The 12,661-nt window shown below is 38.3% G+C and overlaps 1 protein-coding gene across 2 annotated transcripts in view; it reads left to right on the top strand.

Annotated features, from left to right (window-relative positions):
• Positions 1-12,661, top strand: part of camkvb (CaM kinase-like vesicle-associated b) — a 39,016-nt gene that overhangs the window by 15,430 nt on the left and 10,925 nt on the right. The gene's annotated exons all lie outside the window — the stretch shown is intronic.

Raw genomic sequence — 12,661 nt, 5'->3', positions numbered from 1 at the left:
TTTCATTAGCGAAAGGACATCAGAAAGAATTAATCTAAACCATGCAGATACTCAGATTTATATCAGCCTTTAAGCAATGTACTGTATTCATCATATTGCATTCAGTTTCAGTCATGCTGGACTTCAAACAAAGCCCTCCAGATTTGTGATTTGTGTTGTATTTCAAGCACGCTCTGGCTGCAGCAGCAGCAAACCCAGCTCCCCCGCATCCAGAGGCATCCTCTTGCTCTGAACATCCTATTTTCATTTCATTGAAACATGGATATGAGATGCCTCCTCTCCCAGACGGAGAACAGAGCTGTTAGACTGAATGAGAAGCGAGAATGAAAGATAAAGCCAGCACACGATTCTACTCAGAGACACAGCAGAAACTAATGAGGGCATTAGACACAATCTATTTACTTAACACAGAGGAGGAAAAACCCAACAAACTGTGTGAGAGAACAAGAAGAAAGTGCTGGAAATAATTTGATGCCGAAACGTATTCTTTGCTCGCAGAAATTAGCTTTTTTTCTTTGCTGGAGAATTTGTTGTCACATATATGGCTGTATTCCTTCTCATAAATCATGGTTGCAGTATGCAGATATCAATGTCAGCCAATCAGTCGATTAGCCGATCAATCCCACTATGGCCCAAACTGAATGATACAGTATCCTGAAATCGACCAACATTTAAGGTTTTCACAGAATCCATCCTATTGAGTTTAATGAATCCCTGAGTTTTCCACTCCATATGCCTTGGATTTGAGTCAAACTATTGAATGAGACGTCATTAAAATGTAGTAAAGACTTTCATAATGCAAAGGGAAATATTTTATTAGGTCAGGTTTTTACTCCTCTATTGTCAGTTCTCCAACTGTTAGTGAACAGATACTAGAAGTTGATGCCATTAGAATGACTCTTGATTTTGGATGGGCTGAATTTTTAAAGGTAGCAGGGCAAAATAATGTTAAAACGGCAAAGGTATCTTTATGTCAATTCGAACTTCACTACTTTTTCTATAGCCAACTGGCCTTAAGAGAGAAATTGTGAAATACATTTTTATTTGTGCTGTTTATATTTTTCTTCTGCAGCATAAGTCCTTTTCACTGTCTACTATATCAAGATGATTAAGAAAGCCATTGAATGAGTGAAAATCCTTCACTCAAGTTTAAAATGTAGAGTTCCTACTGCAGCTCAAAAAACATCCCTGGTTTTATCTCCTCTCTCTCCTGAACTGTGAAAGCTAAGATTGATGAAAACAGGTTCAGGAAGTGGATGACATTAGAGTCAGGCATCTTGTGCTGCAGGTGAGGACTTGGTGGAACCTTATGACGACAGGGATGGAGGATACAGTATGTCTTGCAGGTAGATGAGTTTCTCACTTCGCTAATGGGACTTTACATCTTTCTAAAATCAAGGGACAAAGGTAATAATAGAGAAAATAAATGCAGAAGCTATTTCAGACTCAAAGCATGGCAGTCTGATGTGACTGCCATGTGGAAATGTTGCTGTTTTAAATACTTACAAGACATATATGTAGTCTTACAACCCTCCTGACACTATTTAAGCTGATGTCATGAACATTTAGGGGACAGACTTGTAGGGTTCACTTAAATGGTGTTTTGTCATGTCAAATCTGATATAAAAATATTGTGAATGTGAGCTGGTCTGTGCACGATAGATAATATAGAGAACAGCTAGTTGACTATAGCCTAGTACGGCCTTCTGCAGTAAATTGGCTACAGTGCAACACAATGAACCCCAAAGTTTTCAACAGGGAAGTGATTCCACAAGAGAGAGGGATCCCCATGGTGTAGTTGTGTTTGCTCTCAAATGTTATGAAAATCCTTCTGGTAGTTTCAGTAATGGGCTTCGTTAAATTACTGCTCATAATTGTGTCTCTTTTGCGTTGTCAAATCACAGTCAGCACTCTGAAGGGACTTTCAATTAGAGTGAGCTTGACATTAAAATTGAGTCCATTTTATTTATCGCTTCTTTCAGAGGATAGTATTTCATGTAATGTCAATTTTATGTCTGGCAATTAAAGTTTCTGTCCACTGATGCAACTCAGAGGGATTGAAATCTAATAAGATTGGCAGTACACAGTCTTCTATGGAATAGGGGAGAAAGTACTCAGCCACTCAGTCTTGTGCAAACAAGAAACCTGTGAGTTAAGAACACACTGTGTTAAAGAAATAGCTTTTTAAATTGCCTTGAATTGTGGTAGAATATAGGGTCTTTGTAAATAATAAAACAAAGAGTATGATCTAGACTTGTTATTTTAAGAGTCTTGGGACATTTGTTAACATATGAATCAAGATGAATGCCTGCACTGAAGGAGCACATGGCCACCATTCTGACCTCTTGACTCAAGCTTACACTGTGAGCTTGCAGTCAACCTTCAGCCAAATAACCCCTGATCTGCACCTCTGTACAGCATGTTAGCATCTGGCCTGCCATTTGACTGCCTGCCTCCAAGCCTGTTGTCCATCGCCATATTTCCCACACATCTAGCTTTCTAACGTGCATGTTCAGCCAGCCTCCTTTCTCTTTGCCTCATGTCAGCTCTCCTGTTTGGTAGTGACCAACCAGTACTTAATAAAATACACTTTGGTTGCAAGCCTGCTGCCGAGCCTGCTGCCAGGCCTGCAGCATGCTAGTTCCGAAGCTTGATCCACTGATCTTTGAGCCATTTCAGCTTAGTTCAGGGAGACCTGGCATTTAGAAATGACCTTAGAAGGGTTTGGGCATCTACTACATCTGGTCTGCAGTTGCTATCCTTGTCCGGTGTTTTAATCAGTACTCTGCTGGTCTGCCTATACTGCTTCACGACTTGACTTTTTGCCAGATCACCTGACTGGTCAACCTGACTCCCAGTGTGTTTCTGCCAGTCACCACTGGAGCAGCTCTGCCTCTTCGGTTGACATGTGGTCCATTCTTGATAGAGGCTCCTCCTAAGTGGCTCCTAAGCTCTGGTTGACTTTCTTTCTGTCTGCCCTTCTATTATGCCAACAGACCAATTGCCTGAGGGTTTCTTTTAAACCTCAGCTTCCCAGGCTTGCTGTCTGTGGAGAAATGTTCTGTTAATGCAGAACAGGAATAAACATTGTTAGCTATCCATCCAGCAGTACTATCAGCTGACTGTGCCTGGTGTTGGAGCTCTGATTCTTTGGCCAGAAACTCTATTATTGTCACCATAAATTACTAAATCTAACTTCATTACCTGGATACATCATTCTTGGGTCTTGATATACAGCAGTTTTTGTTTATATTTTTAACTTTGCATCCTTAATAATTTTGTAAAGCGTTCACTTTTAATGTTTTTTTTGTGGGATGTTTTGTAATTTGTAGAATATTTATGATCTTTGTATCTACTTTTGCCGTTTGTTGAGGTTTTGGAATTAGCTGTGTTCTTGTTTATGCTAACAATTCTCCTAATGAAAATCTTTTGATCAATTGTAAATCACCTGACCTTGTAAACAATTGTAAATGCCAGTCGACTAAGTGACAGCTAAGCATTATCTAGGCTTTTTCAAGCCACTTAACTTGACACCTTGGTTGTGTTTGGTAGGGTGAAGCCTTTTGGATACATTTTTAATGTAAAGGTCGGACAAATGGCTTCCTGTGCAGTTAATAATGCATATCAAGATGTGTGTCAGTGAGAGGCAAATCATAAACATTCCAAAGAATCACTTTTCTTTTTATAGTCATGAACATCTGGTAGAATTATCTACCACCACAACACAACTGGTTACTTTCTATAATCTTTGTAGGAAACCAGTCAATGCATTAGTCATCTGCATTACCTTTAAAATTTAAATAACTTAGCTTTTGGTAGCCATTTAACTGTCTTCATCTCTACCCTCACGTCATAACACATTCAATTCTGGAGCAGGAAAAAACAACATGGCTATAACCATTTTAATTAACTTAATACTTCAAAATGGAAATGCACAGACAAATAGGCGACATCACAGTGCCTACTTCCACTTTATTATATACGTCCCGCAGATGCATCATTATATACAGGACAAACGGTAAGAAAAAACAAGCTTCAAAAGCTGAAGACAGGCAGGAAGTATTATGACGTGATGAAAGATTTCAAATACAGCAAAGCAAAGCGCATCCCTGCAGCAAATACCCTTAGCCTCTATATGTGGCACAAGGTCTTCCAGGAGAGTTATCCAGTGCCCCAGTATAATAATTTTAAGGGAATTTAATATCCCTTGAATTTAATACAACATACACAGTAAATTGTTGTTTGCCAAGTTTATGGCAATTCAGTAATAGAGAACCCACACAAAATAATCATGTTAAGATTACAAGTTTGTGGACCAAGCTGTGCATAAGGTGAGTGTGTAGGTTGTTTTAACTGTTGTCACACTGATCACAGGCTTGACTCTAAGTCCTGATACTATTTGGTACATGCAATCCCTAACTCTCTCTTCCCATATCCTGTCTATCTTCAGCTGTCCTGTCCAAATAAAGGCAAAAGCAAAAATAACATCAAATACAAGATTTGATGTCTTGGGTAGGTTGGAATTTGTTAGAGTATTACTTTAACTCAGTAATTCTCAAACTTTTTCTGTCATTCCCCCTTTGGAAGAGGACAATTGTTCGCACCCTCCCATCACAATAAAATGATGACTAATGGGGCCAAGTTTAACATGGCATCTTGGTAACTACTGTTAAAAAATAATGTATTTGCTGTTTAATAGTTGGCATCATTAGAAGTGTCCTTCTGAACACTTTCAAAAGAAAGCAATACAAAAACAAACTCACACAAAGAGACTTAACTGGGGACATTGATCTCTGTTTCCTCTCTCTTTGGTCTGAGTATAGACCTGCAACATGTATGTGAGGGGTACAGAGGGAGATCGACTACCTACTAGTTCATTGGTCTAAAATGCTGAGCATATGGGGGTAAAATTAACGGGGCAGCCGGAATATCCCTGGGGTCCCGCCAGGATGGGAAACACTGTGCACTAAATGTTCCCCAAGCCACACACACACACACACTTTGACAAGTACTGCATTAACCTATTCATTCTAAAACCTTAACTGGGTCTACCTTGCTCATACATGATTTAAACTTTATGTTTAATTTGGGCTTATGAAATGTAGTCACCACTGTATGTTGTGATTCATCGTTCTCACAACAACACTCTCCTGCATCATAATTAAATGACATAAAGGTACATAAGTTTTGACCGTACAGATATGTTTAGGCTAAAATTAGAAACTGTGGCTTTATCTCTTAGGACGAAAAGATGCATGTTCCTAGTTCTGTGGAGTGTATAGATTCACACTGTAATGAACACATTCTTTATGCACTCAGGCATGCACTCGTGTCTTTACTCTCACACACACTCTCTCTCCTTCAGGGAGATGAATTGTCTCTAACGTTGTTGTTGTTGCTGTTGCTGCTTTGTTTTTCAAAACAGGATGGCCTTGTACTCACATATTCTCTAAAGGCAAAATCCTTGTAAGCCATCCTACCTATAAAGAGTAATAAAGTTCAAAAGAGCTGTCCAGGTCACAGCGAAGCACAGTGAGGCAGGCACTGTGGCTGGTCAAAAATGGCGATGCAACCATGAGTCCTAAAATTAGATAACATTTTGAACAAGGCGGTAAATATATATATATATATATATATATATATATACCACGGCATGCTGCACAGTAATCTTTTAATCTCAATTATTTTATTTTCATGATCGTAAGAAGCTAACATTGAAATTGATACTCGATTAATATCCCAGCCCTAGTTGCTAGTCGAGGAAATTCTAATTTAGAAGAGGAGCTTGAAATTAAGAAAAGGAGAGATGTGAAGATTCTCTTGAAGTCAATCGTTGCATCTGAAGAATCCACTGCTGTGTTTTTCCTCATTCAGTAAAGAATGAGAAATAAGTCAGACACAGAACATTGCTTTGAATGAATTGCAGCATATAGAGTGTGTGAGGCTGATGCAGACAACAAGCAGTGCTGCATAATGAACTGGGATTAGTAGGAGATCTTAAGAGACAAATTATTACAGCAGAGCCAAATCTGAGATACTTTAGCCCTTAGCAACATTGAAAGGAAATACCTCGGGACACAGTGATTCCTCGATATGAGAAAGAAACAAACTGGGGGCCCAGAGAGACAAAGTGTGAAGGAGGCTGTGAAATGTGAATAATTAATTCAATTGTGTATTTGCTCACTTTTTAAAACCTTAGCCACCATCTTAATTCTGATACTGCTCCAAGCATGATGCTGATTATTGCATCTTTCCTTCCCTTCATTTATTTACAATGCGCTGTTGTTACCCTCCTCTGCTCCACTCATTGTAGCTGTACGCTTCTCTTCTGGCCCAGCAAAGGTTGAAACAGCAAGCCCTATATGCTTCATTGCAAGTTTAATTAGTGTGGTGAAACTCCCCTGAGATGGCGTATGCAAACCTTTATGCCAACATTTCCAAGAAGCCATTTCCCCCGACATTCAAATGTAAAAAAAAAAAAAAAAAAAAACATACTTATGGGTTGCAGTAATGAGGCAAAATGATGATATGCAGGATGTCTTATTTTCTTATCTACACATACAAAAAGCATAAAAAAGTAAAGCTTTAGCAAGTATTGTCCAAGGCAGGTAATATATATTTCATAACACCATGTCCATAGAACACATATTAGCACTAACAAGTTCTCTTGGCCTTTGATTCAGATTTTCAGTTCCTTCACAAGAAGACAGCTTTGATGTTAGTGGGACTTCAGGATAACAGTCACAGTTTATATTTGTCTGATGTTGTTTATAGAGAAATATTTTAATCTAAAGTATTGAGTAGTATCAGCATCGCTGCTATGTGCCTCCATATTGTTTAGATGACTTAAACTGGCATTCCTACACCTGTTCACCCTTCACACCTGTGCAGTCTATTTCTTGTTTACTGTTATCAACATGTTAAAACAAAATGATTTCATTACTGTTATTGGTTGTTGTGTCATTAAAAATGGCCCACACAATACTATGCTCACATTTCAAGATAAAGTCTGATGTTTTTAGCGCATCTGGTGTATTATTACATAAAAATGTGTCATATCACTTATGTTCATATATATATTTATTGATTTCAATCCATCAATTTTCATCTCTGTCATTTATTTATTTTGATCCCTGATTAGAGTTAAAGGCTGTAAAAATCCACACAACATATTTTTTTGACATACTCGTTATTAAAGAAAACACAGCACGTCAACATTAAATACAGGATGAGTATTTCAAGCAGGTAACTTAAAAATAAAGATATAAGCAACAAGAACATGTCATTAGCATTAAAGATGATCCTCCATGTAGCTAATATTTTTGTCAGTCAGATTGCACCTGTATCACTGAACATCCTGGTAGAACTGAAACCTCACTAAAAAGTTTAAGTTTTAAGTCGTTAACTGTTTCCTATCAATTATTTGAAGGTTCTACTATTTGACCTGTTTGAAGAATTTTCCATAATAAGAACTTTCAAGCAGATATGATTTACAGAAGTCTAACAATATTTATATCAAATCACTCTCCAGTCCTTATGTTGGCTTTCAGTGTAACTAACATATTGGTAGTTGCCTTGCACCTTTTACTTTCAGCATCAACTTTTTTTGACATTGTGAGAAATAGCTGGAGGCAACATTTTGAGCTTTTTTTTCATACTGGTCTCCATTAAGATAACACTGTTGTCGCCATACACATCTATGTTGACCTTTTCTTCTCCTTTCCACTGAAGGCAAAGTGCCATCCGAGTTTCTGGCAATCCCATGAGATCAGCAGGGATGAGAGAAACATGAATATCAAAGATGTTTATTTCCCAATAGCTGTAGTCTGTCCTTGTGGGGCTTAAGCTCCAATCAATCCCCTGGAGCTGGGCTATGACCGAGCATAGGTAGGGAAGATATTTTATAAGGCTGAGATAAACCCTGTCAAAAGATTATTACTTGTTTCTCCCAAACACTCAAGAATGAAGGATTCTCAGGGGCTTTGATAGATAACTTTACAGTCAGAAAATGCAGAATTCAGATTTGAAGTTTGGAAGGTTTAGTAAAATATTACAGATCCCTGCTAACCTTTCCTCTAAAAAGTTGTATTGGAAATTTCAGCATTCATTTTGTAATTCAGTGTATAGAGATTAGATTATTTAAATCTGAGTCTTTAGGATTGTCTACTAAATAACTGTTGGTTAATATTATTGTTGGGGTGGCTGTGGCTCAGTGGTAGAGTTGATTGTCTCTCAACCAGAGGGTCGAGAGTTCAATCCCTAGCTCCTGCAGCCGCTTGTCCACTGTGCCCTTGGCCAAGGTAACTAACTAACTAGCTGCTTTGTCGGTGGTCAGTGAATGTCTATGAATTAGACAGTTTACATAGCAGGAAGATTACATGTTACTGTTGTAGCAACTTATGGGGATCCAATCTAAAGAAAAATATAAATGTAAAAAATCACAAAGATGACACATCACTTCAAAAGGCACACATTTTATTTGTTCTTATATTACACCACTCAAATCAGGTGTTGTGTTTTTATTTACTTCATAGAAATATGGATTCATTTCTATGTTGCTCTTTATTTTGCACTATTTTCTTCCAGTTTCCTCTTTTTATTCATTGTTTAATACACTACAGGCTGTACCTACTATCACAGGTAGATAATGTTTTGCACCACAGAGGGTTAAAGGGGCCAATAAAATAGAATCTTCTTTAGCTCACTTTTTGGTGAAGTAGCACAATGACTTTCTTGTCACTTCTATGTTTCCTTATACGTCCATGAAAACAAGTCAAAAGAGTAATTACTGCTGTAAAAAGAAGGAAAGATAGTTGTTGGAGTGACAACTGACATCACAAAGTAATCCTATGAGGCAAACAATATACCTGCTATTAATTATCACCAAAATACAATAGACCAAAACAAAGACCTTCAAGACTGAAACCTTAAAGCACTTCCTTCTCTGCATGATAACTGTGTTAAGTGAGAGTAATTAGAAAAATCCCTTGGTGTTTGTAAATAAGTCTTTAAAAGTTGACCCCTCCTACACAGCCGGAAGAGACAGAGAGCAGCGTTACACTGCTGAGGTTAAAAATGAATTGAACTTGGTGGGCATTAGCAAAAACACAGCCATGAATGAGAAATATATCATATTTGTTCTGCTTGCTTCATTGTTACATTTTAAAGAACAAATACGCATGCACATCTCCTCACAATGCTGCAGTGAGAGTCAGTGATGATTCCTTGTCCAGACATTGTCCTGACTTTTATTCTGTAATTGGCTGAGAGTCACACAATCAACCAAAGGTTGACTCCCACTGGCAACTCAAAACAAAACAGTAAACAAACCCTACCACACTTTCTGCATTCTCTTCAAATGACTCCCAGCTAACAGTTAACTGACAAGTAAAGATGCAAAACTCAGCCTCAAGAGCACTTAAGAAAAACATCTTACACTTTAGCTGTAACATGCTCCACTATCTTCATTTTCAGAACAATAAATGTCTCGCTGCCTGTATTCTATAACACATTGGCAATTCATATATCTAACGCCCTGTTTGTACGACAACACTTCAAAAATGGCAACCTTTTGTTGCATTTTGACTAAGAAAACAGCACCGATTCAGTCGCAGTGTAGACTGCTCCAATTTTGTTCCTCCTTGAAACAGCAGCCTTACGCTTCGAGTCAATAGTCATGCCTTAGTGGACAACAATGGCTTACTCCAGAGTTCTGTTTGTGCCACTCACTCCCAGTTGACATTTATTTGAAATTCTCTTTGTAGTTTAGTGTGACTTAGTGTAACATCCTCACAACATTGTCCGTCCTCACAAATATTCATGCGTTACCTGTTTTTGTATGTTTATCCCGCACTGCTCTGTTGAAGGACGAGTGTGTTGAAGGACAAGCATGCACGTGTCGTTTCATAACAAAGTCTGGCATGAAGAGCATTTTTAGATGTTTTTGCGCAACTGTGCATGGCAGTTGTTATCAAAACGTTGTTGTGTGAACACTTAGGGGCAGCTGTGGCTCAGTTGGTAGTCAGTCGTCTCTCAACTGGAAGGTTCGATTCCCAGCTCCTGTATTATATGTGTCCTGGGGCAAGACACTAAACCCTGAATAGCTCCTGCTTAGTCGGCGGCGTGTGAATATGTATGAATGCGATGAGTTACTTCTGATGGTCACTTAAGATACCAGAACCTCTGCCATCAGTGTGTGACATGCAGTGTAAAAGTGCTTTGACTAGTCAGATGAATAGAAAGGTGTTATACAAGCTCTTTTCTTTAAATGAAAAACCAACCTGTTTTCAGAATATCGTTCTTGTGTAAACATTTCCTGAGACAGGCATTATGTTATTTCAAAGAGGTATTCAGCAAAGCGAATCAGTATGTAATCTGATGTCTTCATTTACACAACACTTGGGATAAGAATTGTGAAGGGAGAACTGTTCATCCATCAAAAATGAAAAGTAATTAATGCAGCATTTTTTTTAATATGATCATATTTCTTATCTGGCTCAAGGGATTGTGGTCTGTATAAAATATAGTTTGTACCTAACTGTTGAGAGTCAGCACTGCTTAGTTTCCCTTCAGTAAATCTGTAATGGCCTACAGTCAGCACAAGTGTGATGCATGGGGTCTGATCTTTACTGTGCATCCTCATTAAGATGCTGCTGAGCCAGAGGGAGTGTAAGTAGGGAAGGGTTGAAAAAGGACAGAGTTAAACTAAATAGCAAAGGATTTCCCCAAAAAAATAAAAAACGCTTTTATCTCTCAAGAATTAACTTGTGGAATATAGTGCAAACTTACTCACATACACAGGCTTATTTGTCTAATGTTCCTCAATGTTATTATGCTGTGTTTTTAACACTGCACAAAAGCGATGAATTCAGTTTGATTCTCATTGATTTCAATAGGCAACAAGAAAAACCTGACTTACTTATTCGCTCCTCCAGTGAGAGGAGGTGCTCTGCCCCCTAATAAGCCCACGATCTTTAATATGATCCATCCATCTTCTTTCTTTTACATCTTTTCTGCAGAAAATCCAAGCTGGAGACCAACATATTAGGCCATAAAGCATCACGAGCCATTGATCGGTGCTCCTGCAGGGCAGATAACACTCAGAATATGTAGGGATAATGCCTGAATGTTGCTGATGGTGGGCAGTCCAAATGGGCCCATTATCCAGTCTCTGTTATATGATATAAGCCGCATCATGCTCTTTCCACTTGAATTGCTTCACAAATACTCATCCATCACAGTAAGTCCTACTTTTTATGAAATGAGAGAGGCCGACTGAGACTTTTTAGGAACATACTTTTGGTTTTGCTGCATAAATCTGCCTTTGGAATATTGCTCCACTGCACACTTTTGCAAAGTGTTTGCACAACAACAAAGTGTTTACTTATTAACTACTTACCAGCTTGAATCATCATCCAAATTGCTTTAACTCACTTTTCCTCCAGTCTTCTTCTTCACTCACAAATCACAGCAACCCTTTACAACTGTTGTAGCTGTCTCCAAATCAAAAATGTTTGCTACAGTAGCATAATAAAGATTTTCTCCTTGAATGATTACTACTTCCTTTTTTCTGTCAGATCTGCTCAGAGTAAACTCTATTTAAGCCACTGGCCCTGCGGAACTCTCTTTTCTTCTTTGCAGCAGAACTTCACCGAGTCAAAGCATTTACCACAGAGAGACATGTAGAGTATATTGAGGGTAAGAGCTAGGGAGCCAGAAAAGGTCAGCCCCTCTCGCTGACTACACACTATAGCTTATACTCGGGTCTCGGGTGAGAAATGGAAGTTCAGAGAGTGCACAGTTTTCTCGCAGCTATTTGAAATGTCTCTCAAATTAGATTACGAGTCAGTTCGCAGAGCTTCAGCAAACAGATTGCCCTTCTTACACATAACGCTTTACGCATCATGCTGGTTGCACTCATTTACATGTGGATATTTATCACCCAGGCCGTCAGCACAGATGGATCTGGTGTGGCTGGGAATATAAATATTTTCTTTTTTCAAGTCATCTGAAGAATTTTTTGCTGCATCATCATTTTACAGCACGCCACCTTTTTAAAAGTCAAGAAGCTTAACATACAGAATATCCACAACTGTTCACAAGAGGTTGGTTAGGTTGTTCTGTAAGCCTCCAAATAGGCTAATATGCCTTATTAATTAGTTTTAATTATTGAGAGAGGTAATATTTTTGTCTTTGCAGATTAAAAATTGTTTAGGAATTTTTGTTAGGGCCTTTTGCCTTTATTTGATAGGAAAACTGAAGAGAGACAGGACATTTTGGGAGGAGAGAGTAAAGGGGTGACATGCAGCAAAGGGCCGAGGTCAGATCCAAACCCACGACTGCTGCGATGAGGACGATTAGCCTTTGTACATGACAAACTGTAACAGCTAGGCTATCAGCAGCCCCTTTACCAGATATGTTCTTGTCTGATCCCACTTACTATTTCTGTCTTTTGTGAGATATTTCCATGGTGAACAATTTAAAAATTTTTTGGATCCAATTGCCTAAAAAAAAAAAAAAGAAGTTGAATCTCGTGATTTCTACAGGTGTACTATCATAACACTCTTTAAAACAGATGAAAAAATGTTTGTATCAAGATTTATATCAAGATCAATGATTCAACATTAATGGAAGCATAAATCCATTGAGGGCAGTAGGCCTA

The sequence above is a fragment of the Labrus bergylta genome, chromosome 5 (genome assembly GCF_963930695.1).
Source record: "Labrus bergylta chromosome 5, fLabBer1.1, whole genome shotgun sequence".
NCBI lineage: Eukaryota > Metazoa > Chordata > Actinopteri > Labriformes > Labridae > Labrus > Labrus bergylta.
This window is presented reverse-complemented; position numbering and strand designations above follow the sequence as displayed.